Source organism: Marmota marmota, unplaced genomic scaffold (assembly GCF_001458135.2).
Source record: "Marmota marmota marmota unplaced genomic scaffold, marMar, whole genome shotgun sequence".
NCBI lineage: Eukaryota > Metazoa > Chordata > Mammalia > Rodentia > Sciuridae > Marmota > Marmota marmota.
This window is the reverse complement of record NW_026000016.1, coordinates 17724776-17731151: the sequence shown is the minus strand read 5'-3', so window position 1 is coordinate 17731151 and position 6376 is coordinate 17724776.

Genomic DNA, 6376 nt, shown 5'->3' with positions numbered 1-6376 from the left:
TATATATATCCCTTAAGTTGTAGGTGGACACAATACCTTTATTTTATTTATTTATTTTTATGTGGTACTGAGGATCAAACCCAGTGCCCCATACGTGCAAGGCAAGCGCTCTGCCTCTGAGCCACAATCCCAGCCCCTGCTGTTTATTCTCAAAAGCCAGGGAGTAGCAGGAGATCCTCCAGGTAGGGATCCTTTGGTGGGTGCTCCCGTCAAAATCAAGCATATGGCAGTGCCTCAAGAAGCCTGTCATCTCACAGGAATGGAATGTGGCCTCCCGCCTGCTTTCCGGGTCATGCACAAAAGGGCTTAAGACCCAGGCTGTCCAAAGGGGCCTGGGAGGCAAAAGTGCTGTACAGGTGCTTTGGGTTCTATTTGGATGTCCACAGTCTAAATGGCTCTGCCAGGGGTGGAACACGTTTTGTGGGCCTGAAGTATATACAATTTACGGAGCCATTTTAACCCATTAAATTGTCTGGTTCCAGATGTGGGACACTTAAAAAAAAACTTAAATTAAGCAACAAAAATATCACTTAGGGTAAAGTTTGAAATATACACTATGTTTTTAGAGTTCTATTCCAAAAAGGCAATAGGTGAAGGACTGGAGTGTTCTCTCTCTTTCTCTGTGTGTGTGTGTGTGTGTGAGTATATATTTCACATGAAATACATATTTCACATATATATATATATATATATATTTCATGTGAAATAAATTATATATATGACATACAAGCTCAAGATAGTGATTACCAACCTATTTTAATGAACCTGTGTCAATTTCATTGAAATATTGAATTGAAAAATTTGGGACTTAATGGTTAAAGACAAAGAATACAAAGTTTGGTACTGAAATGAATTTTTATTTAGAGTGAGACAAAAAATCACAAATTACAATTTTCAAAAAGTTGGAGGAAAAAATCCACAACATCACCAAGTCCAGAGAAAGAAAATTTTACATTTTTTCCTGCATTAAAAAATCTTTATTGACTGCCCACACCAGCCCGTGCGTGACCTAGGCTCACAGTAGACAATGGTGGGGCAGACACCTGCCAGAGCCTAGCCTCTGGCACAGGACCACCCCTTCAGATCAGCAGACTATCATGGGAGTCAGGCCGGACCCAGATCTGTCCACACTGCAGGACCCAGGTCCAGGGTAGGTCCAAGTTAGCCACCCCCCCACCACCACCTGGGAGCCTAAGCCTAACCCACTTCCAACTTGGGACACTGCAGTCATTGCCATAGCCTTCTCCAAATAGTAGCCCCCTAATTTTTTTTACAACTGACAGGGCCTAGAAGCAGTGGCATCTCAGAGCAGGCATCCCAAAGGGAGTGTGAGGCCCATTCTTGCAGCCCCTTCTCTGTAAGACATTGCTTCCATCTTGGGACACCTTAACTATTATCTTGAGTTACCTCTTCTATTGCTGTCACCAACCCTAGATGTAGTTGCATACACTGAAGGACACCAGCAGTGTCTGGAAGCCCAACATCAAGGTGAGGTACAGACAATCTGCATGGTTACTACAAGAATATAGGGAAGAAACTGTAATATCTCAGATCCATACAGCAAAAAAGGAAGACAGATAGACAACATGAAAAAACAAGGGAGGAAAGTGCCCCAAACAAACCAGAATACTATAATAACAGAACCCATGGACAGTGAAGTTGATGAAATATCAGAGAGGAGTTCAGAACGCTCATAATTAAAATGATCTGTGAATTAAAGAAAGACCTAAATGAGCAAATACAGGCAAAAATTTATCACTCCAACAATGAGATAATTATGTGAAATATAATTTCACATATATATAAATATATATTTCACGTGAAAAAAAAAAATATATATATACAGGTAGCAAAATTGCTTCAAGAGAGAGATAGAGACCCTGAAAAAAAAGACAGTGGAAATCCTTGAAATGAATGATACAATAAATCAAATAAAAAACTCAATAGAAAGGACAACCAACAGACGAGATCAGTTGGAAGAAAGAATGTCAAATAAGGAAGACAAAGTATATAATCTGGAAAATAAAGTTGATTACATAGTGAAGAAAGTTAGAAATCATGAACAGAACAACCAAAAATTATGGAACAGCATCAAAAGACCAAATCTAAGAGTTATTGGGATAGAGGAAGGCACAGAGTATCAAACCAAAGGAATGTACAATCTCTTCAATGAGATAATATCAGAAAATTTCCCAAGTATGAAGAACGAATTGGAAAACCAAATTCAAGAGGCTTATGGGACACCAAATGTACAAAATTACCACAGACCTACACCAAGGCACATTAGAATGAAAATGCCTCACATGCAGTATAAGGATAGAATCTTAAAAGCTGCAAGAGAGAGGAATCAGATCACATATAGGGGGAGACCAATCTGTATCTCAGCAGATTTTTTCAACCCAGACCCTCAAAGCCAGGAGATCATGGAACAACATATACCAAGCTCTGAAAGAAAATGGATACTAATCAAAAATCTTATATCCAGCAAAACTAAGTTTTAGATTTGATGATTAAATAAATATCTTCCATGATAAACAAAACTTATAAGAATTTACAACTAGAAAGCTTGCACTACAGAATATCCTGAACAAAATATTCCACAAAGAGGAAATGAAAAATAATGCTGAAAATCAGCAAAGAGAGGTATTACACTAAAGGAAAATGTAATCAGAGGAGAAACCAAGTCATGTTAAATACCAAAAATAAACAAAAATGGATGGGAATACAAATCATGTCTCAATAATAACCCTAAATGTTCATGGCCTAAATTCACCAATTAAAAGACATAGACTAGCAGACTGGATAAAAAAAAAAACTAACAATATGCTGCCTCCAAGAAACTCATCTCATAGGAAAAGACATCCAAAAGGGTTGGAAAAAATTATACCACTCACATGGACTGCAGAAGCAAGCAGGGGTTTCTATCCTCATATCATATGAAGTAGACTTCAAACTAAAGTCAATCTAAAAGGATAAAGAAGGACACTACATACTGCTCAAGGGAACCATACCCCAACAAGACTTAACATTATATTATATATAATATATTATATAATAAATATATATTTATATTATAAATACTTATGCCCCAAACAATGGAGCATCTACATTCATCAAACAGACTCTTCTCAAGTTCAAGAGTCAAATAGATCACAACATAATAATTTTGGGTGACTTTAACACACCTCTTTCATCACTAGATAGATTTTCCAAACAAAAGCTGAACAAAGAAACTATAGAACTCAATAACACAATCAACAACTTAGACTTAACTGACATATATAGAATATTCCAACCTTCAACGAGTGAATATACTTTTTTTCTCAGCAGCACATGGATCCTTCTCTAAAATATACCATATGTTATGCCACAAAGCAACTCTTAGCAAATATAAAAATGTAGAGATTCTACCCTGCATTCTATCAGATCATAATGGAATAAAATTAGAAACCAATGGTAAAAAATAAAATGCCTTACATGCAGAATAAGGATATAACAGAATAAGGATAGAACACTCCAACACCTGGAGACTAAATATATGCTACTGAATAAACAATTGGTTGCAGAAGACATCTAGGAGGAGATTAAAAAATTTTTTAGAGGTGAATGAGAACACAGATGCAACATGTCAAAATCTCTGGAACACTCTGAAAAGCAGTTCTAAGAGGAAGGTTCATGGCATGGAATTCATTCCTTAAAAGAAGAAAAAGTCAACAAATAAATGACTTAACATTACATCTCAAAGTCCTAGACAAAGAAGAACAAATCAACACCAAAAGCAGCAGAAAACAGGAAATAATTAAAATCAGAGCTGAAATCAATGAAATTGAAACAAAAGAAACAATTGAAAAAATTGACAGAACAAAAAGTTGGTTCTTTGAAAAAAATAGATAAAATTGACAGACCCTTAGCCATGCTAATGAAGAGCAGGAAGAGAAAACTCAAATCACTAACATACATGATGAAAAAGGAAATATCACAATAGACACTACAGAAATACAGAAGATAATTAGAAATTATCTTGAAAGCTTGTACTCCAATAAAATAGAAAATATCCAAGGCATCAACAAATTTCTAGAGTCATATAATTTGCCCAAATTGAATCAGGATGATATACACAATTTAAACAGATCAATTTCAAGTGACGAAACAGAAGACACCATCAAAAGTCTACCAACAAAGAAAAGCCCAGGACCTAATGGATACACAGCCAAGTTCTACAAGACCTTTAAAGAAGAATTAATGCCAATACTCATCAATTTATTTCAGGAAATAGAAAAAGAGGAAGCACTTCCAAACTCGTTCTATAAGGCCAATATCACTGTGATTCCAAAACCAGGCAACGATATATCAAAAAAAAAAATAAATAAAGAAAGAAAAGAAAAGAAAAAGAAAGAAAACTTCAGACCAATATCTCTAATGAACATAGATGCAAAAATTCTTAACAAAATTCTAGCAAGTTGAATACAGAAACATATCAAAAAGATTGTGCACCACCATCAAGTGGGATTCATCCCAGCAATGCAAGGTTGGTTCAACATACCAAAATCAATAAATTAATTCATCACATCAATAGACTTAAAGATAAGAATCATATGATCATCTCAATAGATGCAGAAAAAGCATTTGACAAAATACAACACCCCTTCATGTTCAAAACACTAGAAAAACTAGGGATAACAAGAACATATCTTAACATTTTAAAGCTATCTATGCTAAGCCCCAGGCCAACATCGTTCTAAATGGAGAAAAATTGAAGGCATTCCCTCTAAACCTGGAACAAGACAAGGATGCCCTCTTTTACCACTTCTACTCAACATAATTCTTGAAACAGTGGCCAGAGCAATTAGACAGACAAAAGAAATTAAAGGGATACACACAGAAAAAAAACCTCATATTGGCACTATTTATTGATGATATGATTCTATACCTGGAAGATGCTAAAAGTTCCACTAGAAAACTTCTAGAACTAGTAAATGAATTCAGCAAAGTAGCAGGATATAAAATCAACACCCATAATTCAAAGGCATTTCTGTATATCAGTGATAAATCCTCAGAAAGGGGAATGAGGAAAACTACCCCATTTTCAATAGCCTGAAAAAAAATAAAATACTTGGGAATCAACTTAACAAAAGAGATGAAAGATCTATATAATGAAAATTACAGAACCCTAAAGAAAAAAGCCAAAGAAGACCTTAGAAGATGGAAAGATCTACCTTGCTCTTGGATAGGCAGAATTAATATTATTAAAATGACCATACTTCCAAAAGTACTATAGATATTTATTGCAATTCTGATCAAAATTCCAATGACATTCCTCATAGAAATAGAAAAAGCAATCATAAAAATTTATCTGGAAAAAATAAGAAACCCAGAATAGCTAAAGCAATCCTTAGCAGGAAGAGGGATGCAGGCAGCATCACTATACCAGACCTTAAACTATACTACAGAGCAATAGTAACAAAAGCAGCATGGTATTGGCACCAAAACAGACTGGTAAACCAATGGTACAGAATAGAGGACACAGAGACTAACCCACAAAATTACAATTATCTTATATTAGACAAAGGTGCCAAGAACATGCATTGGAGAAAAGATAGCCTCTTCAACAAATGGTGCTGGGAAAACTGGAAATCCATATGCAACAAAATGAAATTAAAGCCCTCTCTCTCCCAGCCACAAAACTCAACTCAAAATGGATCAAGGACTTAAGAATAAAACCAGAGACCTTATGTCTAATTGATAAAAAAGTAGGCCCTCATCTGTATCATGTGGAATTAGGAAGCAACTTCCTTAATAAGACTCCTTTGGTGCAAGAATTAAAATCAAGAATCAATAAATGGGATAGACTCAAACTAAAAGTTTATTCTCAGCAAAAGAAATAATATGTGAGGTGAATAGAGAGCCTACAGAATGGGAGCAAATCTTTACCCCTCACACATCAGATAGAGCACTTATCTCTAGGGTATATAAAGAACTCAAAAAGCTAAGCACCAAAAAACAAATAACCCAATCAATAAATGGGCCAAGGACCTGAACTGACACTTCTCAGATGATATACAAGCAATAAACAAATATATGAAAAAATGTTCATCATTGCTAGCAACTAGAGAAATGCAATTCAAAACCACTCTAAGATTTCATCTCACTTCTGTCAGAAGGGCAGCTATTATGAAGACAAACAACAATAAGTGTTGGAGAGGATGTGGGGAAAAAGGTACACTTATGCACTGCTGGTGGTGCAGCCAATATGGAAAGCAGTAGGGAGATTCCTTGGAAATCTAGGAATGGAACCACCATTTGACCCAGCTATCCCTCTCCTTGGTCTATACTCAAAGGACTTAAAATCAGCATACTACAGGGACACAGCCACATC